Raw genomic sequence first — 17,302 nt, 5'->3', positions numbered from 1 at the left:
AGAAAGTCCACCTTATTTTTATTTATTATTTATTTATTTTTATTTACTATAAGAAAAAAACTAAGGGGCAAGTAAGAAGTATAATATTTTGATAACAAAACATGCTTCCAAAGAAACAATGCATGAAAATTCCAAATATTAGAGGCAACATTGTAAAATATGAAGAAGCCTAAAGACTTCACATTTATTATTCCGCCATGGTTTCGTTTTAAACCACCTCATAAACGTAAACTTTGTACAGAAATGGATATAACTTGTAAATATTTCGTTTCACGATTTTTTACAATTTCGCATGTGGCTTAACTTAAAATCAATTGAACAGTCGACATCAGTCTGCATTCTGCAAGATTACCATATACGACGACTGGTTTGTAGAATTCAAGCATACTTGTATTAGCCTCAATGGTGATCTCCGTGAAGGTCGTCCATCATCTGCATTTGTTCCAGCAAACATCAATACTGTGAGCGAAATAGTTGAGGCAGGTCTGCACTTAACATACCTTGAAATAAACGCTTTCTTGGGCACTGGTTAACGGTTTTGTATGACTATTGCGTTGAAAAGAAAGAACCGCGGAGCTTCTAAACGTATATAGTACAGCAATTGTGTGAGAAAACTTGAATGTATATGTTGGAGCCTGAAACAAAACAACAATTAACTGTTCAGGTGAGTCCTATAAAAGTTGTGTATTCACGAAGCCCTTGAAAGAAAGTTAGTACTTTTTCATTCCATAGAATTAGTTCAGTAATAACGTTGCTCTTGAGGATCAAAAAACAGTCAATGACAAATGATATACATCAATTTGTTTGCCTGTTATGTTCGCTGAAATCAGAAACAAACTACACACCAACTATTCACCTTGATAACGCTAGCTCTCACACAGCTACTCAAACAGTTGACGATTTAAAGTATAAATATGAATAGGTAAAATTATTTACTCATTGCCCGCATTATTATGTTTAATCACTTAATAGTTTCTTTCTGCTGTGTTCGCCAATACCTGAAGAGCCTGTTGAAACATTCAAACAACATATTTTTGAGATACTTACTTCGGAGTGGAATAAATGCTTTGATAACTAGTTTCGGACGAAAAAAGTATAGATCTTCTGTAGAACAACCACGAAACCACTCTACATTTCTTTGCGCAATAAACCTTTTGTTTTAATTTAAATTTTTTGAACGACCAACTGAACGACTTATTTATTGAAAATAAGCAAAAGATGGCTAAAATGCAAGCTTGCGAGTGGATGATAACTCAAAAACATGCCTTCCTTTACATTTGACTGGCCTCAAAACGATTTGAGACAGAGTATAGCTGTACCAATAAGATTAAATGTACCGCTAAACTTGGCTAAGTTAACAGTTGCTCAAACAAGCGCAGTTTTACACGCCGTAGCCGAACTACCATTCGGAATTCACAGAGAGAACATTGGTTCGAATCTCGGTGAAACACCAAAATTAAGAAACACATTTTTCTAATAGCGGTCGCCCCTCGACAGGCAATGGCAAACCTCCGAGTGTATTTCTGCCATGAAAAAGCTCCGCATAAAAATATCTGCCATCCGGAGTCGGCTTAAAAACTTTAGGTCCCTCCATTTGTGGAACAACATCAAGACGCACACCACAAATAGGAGGAGGAGCTCGGCCAAACACCTAATAAGGGTGTACGCGCCAATTATATATCGATGGTTTTCGAGAAAAGCGACACAACTCAAAATTAACTCAAATTCGGAGTTTTGCCGTTAAAGGCAAAAATCAACTACAGAGTTTATATATTTTTATCTGGAAAAGCGTCATAAGCGAATCTTGAAGCAATTCTGAGAGATGGCGTTAGTGTCGTTTTGTCAGGTGATCGAATTGGCGCGTCACTTATCTAGAAAACTGACCCAACTCAGTATTTTGTATTTTTGAATTATGTCACTTTTCTCGAAAACCATCGATATATATATATATGAATCCATTTTATCGTTTTACATAGTATGTTACGTATACGCCATCTACACTCCGCGACAAATTAATAACACGTCAACATTTTGACCAATTTTGACTATTTTTCTTCTTTTTAATTATTCACTTTGTTTATAAAAGTATTACTTATTTTATAGAAAACCCAGATACATCTAACTTTCTAATTTTATCCTAAAATTTGAAAAATTCCGCAAACTTTACATCCACTTCCACGGTTTTCATTTAGAATTTCTACTACAATATTCTACTACAATTTCTAGAAATTCTACTACAATAGAGTAAAAGTTTGAAGCTATGAAAAATCTAGTTGATTTTTTATCATTTTTTCCTTATTCATACAAAAAATGCTGTGCATTTCTTCTGAAAATGCGCAACACAGTTAGGGAAATTAAAATAAAACCAAATAATTTTAGTTCTCACAGATTTTAGCATTTGATAGCTATCAAAATAAGTGTGGTTATATATATACATATATATATCTAATATGAAATGTTGTTATATCAGTCATTTTGCAATCAATGCTTGATAGATTATTATCAGCTCTTTTTGAACCAAAGAGTCAGTCATTTTATCCAATACAAACATGTAGTAGCCATAATTAGTCCGCAACGTAATTTACATATTGCTGTGAAAGTGCTAAGTAAGATTTAGAAAAACTGTCTCCCTCCTTTCCAAGCTAAGTGAATTTTTTTTTTTAATTTTCCTAAAATTCTGATGAATATAACGCCATACTTTGCTCACATTAACGTATTTGTATGAAATTTAGAACTCACACAACCGTTCAAGCTAATTATACGAGGTGGCGCAAAATTAGTCGTCCTATCGGAAGATTTATAAATTTTACAAATTGCGCCGTACGTCAATTGACACTTGTGAATTATACAGCTGCAGTATACGAACAGGCAAGCCCTGGAGCGCTCAAAGGTCAAAATGGAGATTTTCTCACACAAAATATTAATTTTTTTTGTTTTCAGTAACACAATAATTCAAAAATACACCTGGATGTTTAATTTGCGCTATCTGGGTCTCGCGCCAGTAAATAGGTCTCGTATCTTTTTAACACAGTTGCATGGCTTTGAGAAATTTTTTGCCTGAAAGAAGTTGCTGACAAACCATAGTTCATGAAATAATTTCTCTAAAAAGAGGAAAATCTACCTTATAGAGTTTCTATAGAGAAAAAGTTTGCACGCCTATGCATGCACGCTAAAGCTACATTCGCTAAATTCAAAAGCTGCTCGTTGAGTAAAAAATTCAGTAACATAACTAGATAATGCGAATAATTTATAAAAATGCAGAGCAAAAATAACCATAATGAATAAAAGAATATAGAGTAAGAAACATCCATTAATCATCTTCAGCAGCTTATGTTATTGCAGAGCTGACGTTTGTATGTAACGGGTGGGCCATATAGCGTTTGCTTTTTAGAGCCACCTACTTTTTTGAGAATGGTAACACAAATGACATGTCAAATGTCTTCATAATTTACTTAAAGGTTTGACATTTACGAAATGGGACGCTATACGCTTGAACAAAATTGGGAAATATTGAAAACCTATTTCCAAAGTGGTGAGTCTTCTTCTTCTTTTCTGACTTTCACATCGGTGGCTACGTCAATAAGTACAATTGTCGGATTTGGGGCTCAGAAAATCCACATGTTACTGTAGAGAAGCAAATACATCCACGATGAGTCACTGTTTGGTTCGGTTTTTGGTCTGGCGGCAGCATTGGGCCATTTTTTTTCGAAAATGAGCGAGGAGCCGCGATTACAGTAAATAGCGAGCGTTACCGTGACATGCTCAACGAGTTGTTTCCAAAAATTAAAGAAGATGACATGGACGACATTTGGTTTCAACAGGACGGTACAACTTGTCACACTGCCAAAGTTACACTCGAACTTTTGGCTACCGTTTTTGAATTCCGATATCAATTGGCCGCCTCGGAGCTGTGATTTAAGCCCGTTGGACTATTTTTTGTGGGGAGCCGTTAAGGACAAATGCTATGCGAACCGTCCAGAGACGATTGATGCCTTAAAACACGAAATCGAAGTTGCCATTCATGATATTGGAGCCCAAACAATCGAAAATGTGCTTAAAAATTGGCCTACTGTATAGCCAGTCGTGGCAGTCATTTGAACGATATTATTTTTCATTCATAAAAGACAATCTTCAATCTTCAAAATAAAAAAAAGTTTGAAAAAATATTGATTAGTTTTTTTTTTATAGCCGATTCAAAAAGCAAATTTTACATGGCCCACCCTGTAGGTGCAAGCAATTTGAAATACATCAACAAAAGCTAAAGATACACAACGAGGAATGCACCACTTTCAAGCTACTCACAATCGATAGTGATAGATGAAATCGCTACAAGAAAACCTATAAGTAAGGGAGAAATATTTCATCTTTAATATACATAAATATATTGCATTAAAAAATCTATACCGACAAACGAGGCTTTGTGTATCGCCAAATACTTTTGTGAGTGATTTAGTTAATCAAACTTAAATAGCTTAACATTTACTGACCCAGATGGACAAACTATTTATGTAACTAATATCATTTCTGCCCTTTTCCTTTCCCTTTCAACATGCTGACAGTTATAGTTTCGATTCACATTTTTTATTAAATTCGCAAGCGAACTGTTTCCCTTACTTTCCGATCACTTCGGCGACCTTTGTCCACCTCAGTGACCAAGTAACCACATTATTTACTATATGTAATACACAAAGTTCAATCTTCTTGCCTAACAGCGCTTCAAGGACATTGAATCGTCATTTTGGGTAAATAACCAACCAAAAAAAGCGAAAGGAAAATAAAAACGAAGAACCGTAAAAGATGCTGCGCGCAAATAATCACACAAAGAGTGGACTACAAACAGACAGACAGAAGAAAACCAGTACTACGATAGCAAAACCATAAAATGTTGATACAGTTCTGCAAGTTCAGTGCTCAGCGAAGTGTAGTGGATACTCGTAAATTTCATAATCCAAACTTTGTTGATGTTAGTGCAAAACGAACGAATGCGAATGAGGGTAGAGAGAAAGGAGTTTGCAAGCAAGGAAAACTTGTTTGCAAACTAGTTATGAAATACTAATATTCGGGCCTTGTACATCTAATATTGGTGTGATGGTAATTCTACTAATAAAAAATATTTTATTATGCTTTAAAATAACTTTAATTGGCAACACAAAATGTAGCAAAGTAAACAAAGTAAGGAATACTTTAAGTTATTAGATACCACAGGGTGATAGTGAGGGTTAGCTAGATATATTTTATATGCACTTGAAGGTATGAATTATAAAGGGTATTTCAAATGTGACGTCTAGATAGCAGTAATGAATAAGTCCTAGAGGGTATATTTTTTATGTCATCTGCCTTTCTTTTATGTCATCTTTAAAACATTTGTAAAGTAGATGAATATACAATTTTACACGGTAGAACAACGGATCAGAATTATTAAAACTTATTATGAAAATTGTCGATTTTTAGGAACAACATAACGCAAAATTCGTAATTTTTTTGGTGAAAATAGAGAATCGTCCGAATATGTCGACAATTAAAAAGTTGGGAAAAAAATTTCATGACAGGCACACCAAAAACTGTACGTTCTGTTGAGAATATTTCTACCGCTGCTGTAGCACAAAGTGTGGCTGAACAACCTTCAACATCGATATTCGATATCTCGACGTTGTCATCAATTAGGCATTCATGAAACGACTGTTTGAAGGATTTTACCTGTAGATGTGCTCATACTGGACATTTAAATTATGTCCTTTTTCAAGCATAATTGTTAAGAGCCCTATTTTGAATAGAAAATAGTGAAATGTGAAAGAATCTAAATTTTTACGTGTTTTATTTTAATTTAGCATCTAGGTGCGTTTTTCAAAATATCCTTTGTATAGTAACGCTGCACACTCAGCTTTTCATTTTCTTAGCAATTTAGTTTTTTAAAGGACTCCAAGATTTTAAATAATTCAATTTAAAAAAAAAAAAACTAAATGCTTTTACTCAATCTATGATATTAATATAGATATCAAACGAAAGAGAATGTATCTAGTAATCAAGAAAACTGGCTTAACTTTTCAACTCCGTTGCTTTTGCGAAAGAAATAGTTGAAACTTTACGTAAAGAAAATAGTTGAATTTTGCTTCTGTGAAATGAAGAATTCTATATTTATCCTTACTCATTTTTTGATCCAAATTTATTCGAAAGCTTTCGCAACTGAAGTGACTCAAACAAACTGCACCTATGCAAAATGGGACGTGGTTTATAACGCTAAATGAACTTTATACTCTTCAGCAGTACAACTGATGAATAATGATTCTCTGCTTGATTAACTGTGTGTGTGTATAGTTACGGCAACTTTGGTAAAATATTTTTTTGTGTTTCTCCTATTCCGCCACGTAGTATAATACTAAATTCTTATGTGCTGTTCATGTAAGAAATATTTGAAGTGTTTGTGATAAAAATTAGTACTTTTACATTCTCGGTGATTTTAACCTCAACAAAATTGTTTGGACCAATCTGCTTAATACTAAAATTCTTAACTTTGCAAATATTAGTCTCTTCCATGAGATTAATTTAGTTGGTAACCTCTTTTGTGACAAACTTCTTCATATAATCTTTCTCATTAATAAATTAAATACTATTTTATACCTCATCTTTGCTGATGAGAACTTAAGTTTTCATTTAAATGAGTGTAATTTCCCAAATTGTGTCTCTGATATGCAACACGTGCCTCTCTTTTTAGAATTTTTAAATTTCAGTCCAGTTTTCGGCCGTGATTCGGGATCTTTCGATTATAGATAAGCGAATTTTGATGATTTAACCACCAGAATTCTATAAATTATTTTTAATTCCAAAAACGTTACTAAGTGCTTTAATATTCTTCTCCTAATTAATATCTTGAAATATATCGCAGTAGCTTTCCTCGTCGGCCTGCTCATATTAATAACAGTAAAATATTTAAGGAAAAATATAATGAATATATTCAACTCAATTTAATGTGCTTGACAAACTTTGTTAGAAGAAAAGAACCGGTTTTGTTCTTGTAATTTCAAGATATATTTCGTTCTGCTTGTTGCTGCATAATATATTAGTTCCACGCAAGGGCTACGACGTCAGTGTTAACTCAGGTTAGTGTCGTTCGAAACTTTCCCGTAACCGCAACCCAACAAAAATGAGTGAAAAGTACGCGAAGCGTTTCGAGGTGTTATTTTTATGCACGCATTCGAAAGGGCCGAAATTTCTTACGCCGCAAAAGTGTTTAAAAAATCACAAAAGTTTATTGTGATGTGGAATCAGCGGTATAAAATGTTGATGAATTTTCCGAGCGCGGCTTGAAGCGAGTGACTACAAAAAACAGGATAAAGTAATCGTCCAACTTTTTAAGCGGGACCCTTCTTTGTGACTACGCCAAGCACGATCAGTTCTTGCTAAAAAGGGAATAGATGTGAGTATCAACACCATGGAACGTTGACTGAAGGAGGCGAACATATCCTAACGTCCCTAACGTTTTTAGATAAGACCTGGTGAATTAAGCCTAAGGTTGCTCATTGGCTTTACACTGCTGTCGTCAGAGCCATTCTTCCATATGGAAATGTTGTCTGGTGGTGTGCAGAAAAAAACCTATTCTAATTTATTGAATAAGGAATTAGCAATATGTGGCGTCATTAAAACCCTCCCATTCTTTGCTGCGAAAGGAATTTCCTAATAAAAATCCCTTCTAGACTGGAATGGCTTGAAGAAGATCCAACACCCAACACACCCGTTAAGATTTACACGGACGGATCCAAAATGGACACCGGTGTAGGATCAGGGTTTTTTTACGAAGAGCTTTCTATTAGTGAATCTTTTAAACTACCGGATGACTGTAGTGTTTTTCCAGCAGAAATAAACGCTATTCATGAAGCCTTAAAATAGCTAAAGATAAACAGAATATCATCAACGGATATCTGCATTCTATCAGACAGCCAAACTGCTCTACGAGCCCTGGATGCATTCCAAACAACATCAAGGAGTGTCTTACGTTGTCGCCAATCTCTAAATGAGATGGCCATGCAATAACATATAATCTTATGCTGGGTTCCAGGCCACAGGGATATACCAGGGAACTGTAGGCAGACCAACTTGCACGAGAAGGTACCTGTATGCCAGACATAAGTAATTTTATGGAGATACCTCTCGCAACTTGTAAACGTCTTGTTATCGACGCACTATCAGTTCTATAAATCGAAGATGAATTAGCGTTAACACCTGTGAAATTGCTAGGCAAACATGGCCAAGGCTAAATCTACGACTGTACAATAGTGTTATAAAACTGAGTAGACTTCAAATGAGGACCTTAGTAGGGGCCCTCACAGGACATTGTCTCATAGGAAATCATGCAAGTTTACCCTCATGATTTCTGCCGTAGCTGCAGAAATGAGGAGGAGTTGGAAACAATTCTACACCTTTGTTGCACATGCCCAGCTCTAGCCAGAAGCAGAAACCCATATTTAAGATCCTACTTCTTAATGAATATAGATAATCTATACACTTAAGGTATCAACAACCTTTTATGCTTTGTCACAAGCGCAGGATAGTTCAATATGGAGAGAGAAATGTAGCCCAGCCCCCGCGGCTCACAACCGCCCCATTTTGTGGTCTAAGTGGCATCGTTGTCTCTATGTGCGGTGCGGCTGCCAAACCTAAACCTAACCCACATCATCAAAACCACTGCTCTCAGAAAAACACATTGAGAAACAACAAAACAAGAAAATAGCGCCTTCCCAGTCCCCAGACGCCAACCCAAAATGTGTGGGGAGCAATGAAAACGCATCTTGCCGGAAGACCAGTCCATGAAATTTATATATGTATAAATGGCACCTACACCGTTTGTTCGTTGTTTGGCCGAACTCCTCCGTCTTAGTTTTTTTCCGCATATGGTTTTTTATGAGGAACTTTTCATGGCAGAAATACACTCTGAGGTTTGCCATTGCCTGTCAAAGAGAGACCACTATTTTTTTTTTTTTTCTATCATTTATTGATTCAAGCCCGAGGTTTCGAACCTGGACCAACCCATTTGGCTACGGCGGCCGCCTCCTAATAGAACAAGCGACTAACTAACTATACAATCAATATATTTCTCATTACGAATTTGAGTTAAAATCAAACCCGAAAGTTTTTTGGAATTATACTGGGTTAAAGAAAGTTTGCAGAAATATCCCTACTTGTGTAAAATTTCATGGTAGACATTCTCAAAGTCTATCTGACACCCTAAACCCTTTTACTGATCCCTTAAAGTCGAACTTCAACCACGACAGTGGAGTATCCATAAATTTTAGGTGTCTTGATTCTTTCCACGTTCTAGATTTTGGCCCATTATCCGTGGCTAAATAAGATGTTATCACTGGTATTTCTTCCATACAGTCATAATTGAAACGTGATTTAGATTTAAGAAGTGGATATTTCACTTTTCGCGTCCTTAATATATATGTAAGCTTTGCGTACTGTTGTGAGTGCTGCCGCTCACATGTATACACTAATATAAGCTTAGTATACTACACAGAGAAGAGAACGATAATTGAGGCGTTGCACTTGTTTATGCGATGAGTCAAGTTTGTGAATTCAAAGCAGATGGTCGATCTACAAAAGTAATAGGAGTAAAAAACCTTTAATTGTTGATTTTTCTATTTCTAGGTTAGTCGACCGCGTACAATTGCTTGTTATGACTTTAGTTCGATAAATTAAGTTCGATATTAATAATAAAGTTTCTATTTCTAGATAAATCATATTGTGTGTTTATTACTCCCAATAAAACAACATATTATTGTACATATATTTTTAATATTTCCCTCGCCATAGGCGAATTTATTGGCAGGTGGAGTGTTGCATCTATTACTCTATTTTTCAAGTCTGGTATCAAGAATGATATAAGAAACTATAGACCTATATCTACCATAAACTCACCACTTGTTGAAAGCTTTTGGAAAAAGCGATGAAAGAAGAAATAATTGATCACCATCGACATGGCTTTGTCTGTGGGCGTTCTATTGTTACCAACCTGGCTAAATTTTCTTAATTTTCCATTCCATAATTAAAAATTGGTAATCAAATAAATATTTGTCTACTTATACATAGATTTTTCGAAAGCTTTTGATACTGTTTCGCATAGCACATTCCTTTTGCTAATTGAAAAGTTAGATTTTCCTTCAAATTTCTTTTTCAATTTTCAAATTTCAAAAAATTTCATAATAAACTCACTGATATCTATCTATGGCATTGTCTACGATATCATTTTTCGTTGCATATTAAAATGTTTAAATGAAATTATTTAAATTGCGCACCCAATACTAGATCTTGAAATCAATAGAATTTTTCATAGACCTTCCAGTCTCTATTTGTTTCTATGGTCAAATGCTTTTAAGTCTTATCTTCACGTCAATTTGTGTCTCTAGTCTGTAAATCTAATTGGTTTATGCGTGACTATCATTCGGTAGGCGCTCGTTTGGAGCCCACTACGAACTAAAATACCAAATGATAGAAAAAATGTACTTATACCTAAGCCATGAAAAAGTTCCTCATAAAAATATTTGCCATTCGGATGCGGCTTAAACTGTAGGTTCAGATATCTGGAAAAATTTCTCAATCTAGCAAAAACTCGGCAAAAACATAAAATGTCTCTTTCTCCATGCAGAACACAAAATAAGGTTGAGATACCTACTTAATGCGGCAAAATATCGTTAAAGATAGTCATTTTCGCTTTCAATTTGATATGTAATTTCGCAACCATCCTTCCTCAAGCGCTCTCTCAGCACTTAGTTGATCTCCTAAGCTTGTGCCTCCAATTTCCTCCTATTGGGTAACCCTTATATTCGATACTCCATATTTTCTAGTGCTTATACAGCAACATGACTGTCACGGATTTACCCTGGTGAAAGATATGCCTCCACCGCCGAAGACATAAGATGAAACAAAAGTTTCTTCTAGATACCTGCCAACATTAGTACCATTTCCTGTCATAGAGTAAAGAAACGTTTGACCAAACCTCTTCAAACGATTAGCGGATCTCTCTCGATTTAACCTTTACAACACCCAAACAGCAAACTTTTCCAACAAAATACTCCAAGAAAGAGTGCGTCATCTAGAACAAGAGACTTGAGGGTCTGTTCTAATATTCTAGACATTCCACATACTTTAAGAATTCAGTTAAAACATCCTCTTTATTGTTTTCTCTTGAGTCCATAATATTAAGGAAGTTCAACACAGCATTGAGAGCAGTATCTTATATTTGCTTTTGGCGCCTTTTATGCTTGCACATGGAACCAGATTAGTCATGGACAATTAAAAAAAACTTTACTTTTAAAATGTTGGGATGGTTCAATCGAAACTTGCTCTCTTTGACTCTCTTTCTTCAACATTTGCTGCAGAGACAGTTCTTGGCCGCATGCAAGTCCGAGTCATTCCTATAACGGTGAATCGGTCGTAGCCACGTCAACCACATGGCCGACAAGAGTTGCCTACCGCTTTTTGTTCATAAGTTGCTTACATTACCCAAAATGATTTATCTGGTACACGATATTTGTACACGCAATAAAACACTCCACCCAATCTCACAAAAATACCTAGAAGCACTTTTGGGCTCAAGCGCTGTAGTAAATAGTTTTGACTGAAACACACACACCATTTAAATAGCATTTAATAGAAAGCTTTTTATTCACTCCCGCCGAAAAGAAAATTTATTGCAGCTAAACTGTTTTTTTTAATTTCATTGAACAATTCCCTTATTTATTTCCTGCAGGGAACAGTCACAAAAGCACAGTAAACACAAACATGGTAACCCGTTTACATTTGCACTAACAGAGCGACGACGAAAGTGCTTGAACATCACCAACACTTTACACTGGAGACACAAGAAAATTGGATTTATAGGATTATATCACGCGACCGTGACATTTGGAGCCCACTGGAAAAACAACCTACCAGCGCAACCGATTTGCTCACGCACTACAGTACAGTACAGTAAAGTATATTACATTAATACATGTACATGTGTACATAGCTTGGAATTGGCAGGGGACAATCGGTGAGTGCCAAAGTCAAACAAAACACAACGCCCGGAGAACAAAAACAAAAATTCACGCATCATAACGTGTCAATAGACTGAAATGCAATAAAGCGGAATACTCACAACGGTGACAACACTATACTTATACATACATACATTCATATGTACGCACATACTTTCGTGTAACAATCTGAAAACAATAACAAAAAGTGGGAAAAAATCTGGGAAATTGAATTAAGTGAAAAACCAAAGCAATACAAAAAAATTATTCACAGAAAAAAGAAAACTGACAAAAAATTGTATAAGAAATATCCCCTAAGAGTCAAGTGTACTAAAGCCAAACGCACGTGTTTGCACGCGAAAGCTGGGCAAACAAACAATACAAAGATTTTGTTGAAACTTTTTGAGAGGTGACTATCCCTACGGTGTTTTATGGTATTAAAGTAAAGTCTATGATAGTATAGAAATTTTGTTGTTTTATGTAATTTCGTTCTGGCTTTCTTTGCAAATTGTCTATTGGTGATAAAGCGAAAAAGTGAGTAAATACAACTTTCGTGTCAAGCGAAATATTAGAAAATTTTCTTCCATTCTTGTAAACATAAAATATTAAAATTAACCTATGGACTATGGGTTAAGAAGCAAATGTAGTCAAATGCCAAACATCAAAACAAAACACCCTACATCGTAACATCGTAATACCAAATGCCAGAATAAATGTAAAAAATGTTTAACAGCAAAATTTTAACCACTTAATAAAAGAAGCGGCCGAATAAGCTACCTCTGCGGGCATAAAATACCATGTGATGGAAATAGATTTTTCTAAAAACGGCCGTCCTTCGTCAGGCAATCACCAACCTTCCAGTGTATATCTGACATGAAAAAGCTTCTCATAAAACAAACCATCTACAAGTCGGGGGCGAAATAAAACTGTAGATGCCGCCATTTGGGGCACACTCCAAAATTTGGAAGAGGAGCTGGATCAAGCATTCAAAAAGGATATGCGGGCCAATTAAAACGAAAGAGCTTGAAATGCCTTAGCTGCTGACTTAGATCCAAAAATTTACCAAAATCTCAAAACTCAATCACAAGTCATATTATCAAAAGAGAAGAGTTATATCAACCAAGCTTCGGTGTTTGAGGAGTAGGTAAGACCGTTAAATTCTACTGAATTTCCTTTATCAGTTCTTTAAAGAAATTTACTCTGGAATTCGCACCAAAAATATTGCGTGGGGTCACAAGCAATAATCTCCAATGTCGAAAATCATACATTCGACAAATGCCAATAATTAATAAAATAAAGTCAATATATTATATTTTTTTAAAAGCTTGTCTTATTAATTTTTTTAGTTTAAGTCAAAAAACACTCAGGTAGCATTTAATACTGAAATCTTTCATATATTGAGGTTATTATATTCGACCCTATATTTAATATTTCAGGAGTTAAGTTAGGTTACGGTGGTGCCCAGACTCCATATGGATACAAAAGGACCCGCTTAGGTCTGAAGGCCCATTGTGATACCACTTATTTGACTTCGAAAAAAGTAAGATTTAATACACAGTGGCATCGCGTTCTAGCAAGAGCGGAGCAGTGGCAGAGAAAATATTCAACTCAACCAAGTCATTACAGAGAAATCCCTTACGTTTCTCATGTGTTCCCATTAGGCAGTACCCGATGATGATACCAGCCACTGTACTAATGAAAAGCCGGTCTAGATGTGCTCATTTCTTTTAGGTCAGACCTTTTTAGTTACCTCACGACCAGAGCATGCTTAAGGATAAAAAGGGGACACAAACTGGTAAGAATTGACTGATTTAAGATCAGTTCCTCCGCAATACAATTTCCAGGAATGCATCTAAAAATCCAGCCAACATTCGTCGTGAACCTCTTAGCCAGCTTACTGAGAATAGTTCTACTCTCGATTCTCACTTTGGATGAAGTATTATGGCACTGTAGAGATTATATAGCACTAACTCACAGCGTAGTCACCTTTATAGTCGTTAGCTCAGCTTAAAGACACTGCAGTAGTTGGGTGACTGTAGACTTAGGTTCAGCTGCAGCACTGCTGATTATTATTTAGTTTTGAGCCATCAGTGAAAATGGCCAATGACCAAGATCCTTAACGTTTTCCCGTTCACATCGAATCCCAGAAATTGTGTGGAAAAATTATATTTAAAATAGGATTGTGCAGCAGTGTATCTCAAAGGCCTAAATCTGACATCTTGCCAGGATGGACGTGCACTCAGTATGATTGCCTTTATGGTGCCGTCCTTTGTCTCATAGCCCTTCGCCCTGACGCATCAGTTGACTTTTGCAGTATTTGATTCCTGCATCCGTGAGCTGATGGTCAGGCTCCAGTTTTCCAATCACAGCCACAGGTCGTGGGCCAGCAGCCTTCTCGCTATAGGATGGCTTGGCCGCACCCTTGGATGTGCTTGGGCGAAGGTCCAGCTCCCCATGCTCCATCGACGAAGATTTCGCCGGGCAGACAGCTGTGCTGGACATTTTGTCGAGGCGCCGATAGGGACGTGGCTCAGCAGAACCTTTTCCCGCCACATTGACTGGCGCCAAGACCGCCCTCGTACCTTGAGGGGTCGTGACTCGGCCATTGGCGGCAACCGCAGCGCAGGGAGGTGTAACGCTTTCAGCCACCGTCCTTCTCCGCTTACCTGGAGAGCGAGACAACTTGGGAGCGCCTGTGCCCACCGAGGATTCGGTGCCAGACAGAGCCGACATAAGGATTTCTCCCGCATGAGCCTTGCCCGCCGCTTTCTTCTCTCCCTCCTTGCCACGCTCTTCGATTTCCCGGCTTCTTTGAGAGGTCGTTCAGCCACCGAAGAGACCTCACAACTCAGGCCCTCCGAAACAGGGAAACGTTTCTCAGACTCTGAAGGAGGGGAGATTGCGATAGCAACCCCCGTCTCCTCCAGGATGCGCTCTCGCTCACAGAACTAAGAGACTTGGGTAATGGGGGCCTCCAGAATCCATGCCCCTGCCGCCGAAGCGGGTGGATTGTCCCTTGTGTGGATTCCACCTGGAGTAATAGATCCATTGTTTTCCATTACCTTTTTGGTTTTTTTCGGGACTCCTCCCTAGCCAGTTTGGTTCGCGGATGGCGTCCTGATTCTATGCCCACTTTGAGTCATCACACGAGTGTTGAACCCACCCCATAAGGTACAGCCACTCGTGTGATGTCAGGGCTTCCCCATCCACCACCTGAGACGCGCCCGATGGGAGATCAGGCAACTTCATACGGGGCTATAGATACCTACGGGAGGAGATCTAATAGAGATTTCAGAGACTTGGCGTGAGTAGAAGGCAGCGCTCCCGTGATAGTTATAGAAGCTTGCTTTTGTAACTTTGCCATTTTGCTCTTGGATACTATATTATCAAATATTCGCCGCCAAAAATTGACAACGTACATTCAACTGGGCATAAATATATAACTGCGGAACTTAGATAGTATCAGTTTTCTAATTTAGCCCCAATCCTTCTGTCTTCATTTGGCCTCATCCTTTTGTCTGCTTTTTTATTCGCCAATGGTTTTAATGACCAAAGTAACCCTCATAAGGACGCAGTGACTCACAAATATTTTCCAACAAGTCTCTTTCTTAGAATGTAGCAAGAAATTGCTAAAAGTATACTTCGGATTAGGCTCTGGAGCGGAAGCTTGTGGCATTTTATATTTATTTTTATTTTGAACAACTAAGAGTAATTTGAAGAGGTTAGAACATGTTTTTTTTTTGCTTAATAAAGGCAATTTTGTATAATATTTTTTCCATAAATAAGACCTTGAAACCGGAATACATCACTACTTTCACTCCCCTCTTCAAGATATGCAGGTAAAGAAGAATGAGCTCTGCTCTAACTCACATTTATTATCTGAGCAAATAAAAAAAAGTTCTGCCCACCTATTTAAGGAATTCTTATAACATAGGTACATATATACATACTAATGCATCTACCAGCACATCCCCGTTTGCTCGGATATTAGTATTTGAACTCAATCAAGGCCACAGAAAGCAAATGAAATTAAGCGAGCAGAAATAAAATGTAATAAAATCATGCATAAACGCCTAAAACACTTATCCACTCACATATATCTATATGTACTTGTACATACATGCAAACATACAATGTGGAAATATTGTGATTGGCTATATGTGTTCGTAACGGCACTGTTGGGAAATTCCAACAGTAAGGGCGTTGTCGACATACTCTCTATAAGCCGTGACAATCATATAAAAATATGATTATTGATGAGTTGAAACCTTGATTGAACTCCGATATGTCTTTGTGAAAGGGACGTGTGAGGGCATGTGTGCACACTTACGAAAGGCTGAAACAGAGGCAGCACCAGACAGTGAAATGACGATCGGTTCATCAGTGTCACGCAAACAAATGTGCAGCAAACGTCATGAAATGTGCAGTAGGCTAGTATAACGGGCGGCAAATTTTGCACAGGCATGGTATGATGAGAAGATAAATTGCTTAAATCATTCCAATAGATTTAGTGAGCTATAAATCTGAGAACGCTTTTTATTTCAGGACAAATGGATTGAATGGAATCCTAAATTTGATTGATTTAATTTATATACAATACATACAAGCTGTAGAGTATCTGGGTAGTATGGGTAATATGGATGATATGGGTGGTAAACCAGACTGTGAGAATTCGCTGTTTCTTTGTATTGAGCCAATGCAACAACACATATGAAAACGGCACTCTCACTGCATACTGTCAATGGTATTATTTTCATGTCTCTTTTTGTATCTACACATATAAACTTAAATTACTTTCTCACACATACGTATGTGTTTTTCTAAAGCCTCCACACCAAAAGTGCCACACAGTGTATTTTCCATCTCTAAGTAGGCAGTGCAACGACGCTTAACAGATGTTTTAGGCATAAAAATGGCCTGTCTGCAGTTCCACATATTCGACAAATGCAAGCAATTAGTTGAATCTTCTTGGATTGGAAGCAATTCTTCTTAATATTAGCCGACGTACAGCGTTTTCATTGTTATAAATAAAAGTAACGCGAAAGAAATAAAGGGTGGGCCATATAGCGTTTGCTTTTTGAACCACCTACTTTTTTGAGAATGGTAACACAAATGACATGTCAAATGTGTTCATAATTTACTTAAAGGTTTGACATTTACGAAATGAGACGCTATACGCTTGAACAAAATTGGGAAATATTGAAAACCTATTTCCAAAGTGGTGAGTCTTCTTCTTCTTTTCTGATTTTCACATCGGTGGCTACGTCAATAAGCAAAATTGTCGGATTTGG

This window comes from Anastrepha obliqua, chromosome 1 (genome assembly GCF_027943255.1).
Source record: "Anastrepha obliqua isolate idAnaObli1 chromosome 1, idAnaObli1_1.0, whole genome shotgun sequence".
Classification (NCBI taxonomy): Eukaryota; Metazoa; Arthropoda; class Insecta; order Diptera; family Tephritidae; genus Anastrepha; species Anastrepha obliqua.
This window is presented reverse-complemented; position numbering follows the sequence as displayed.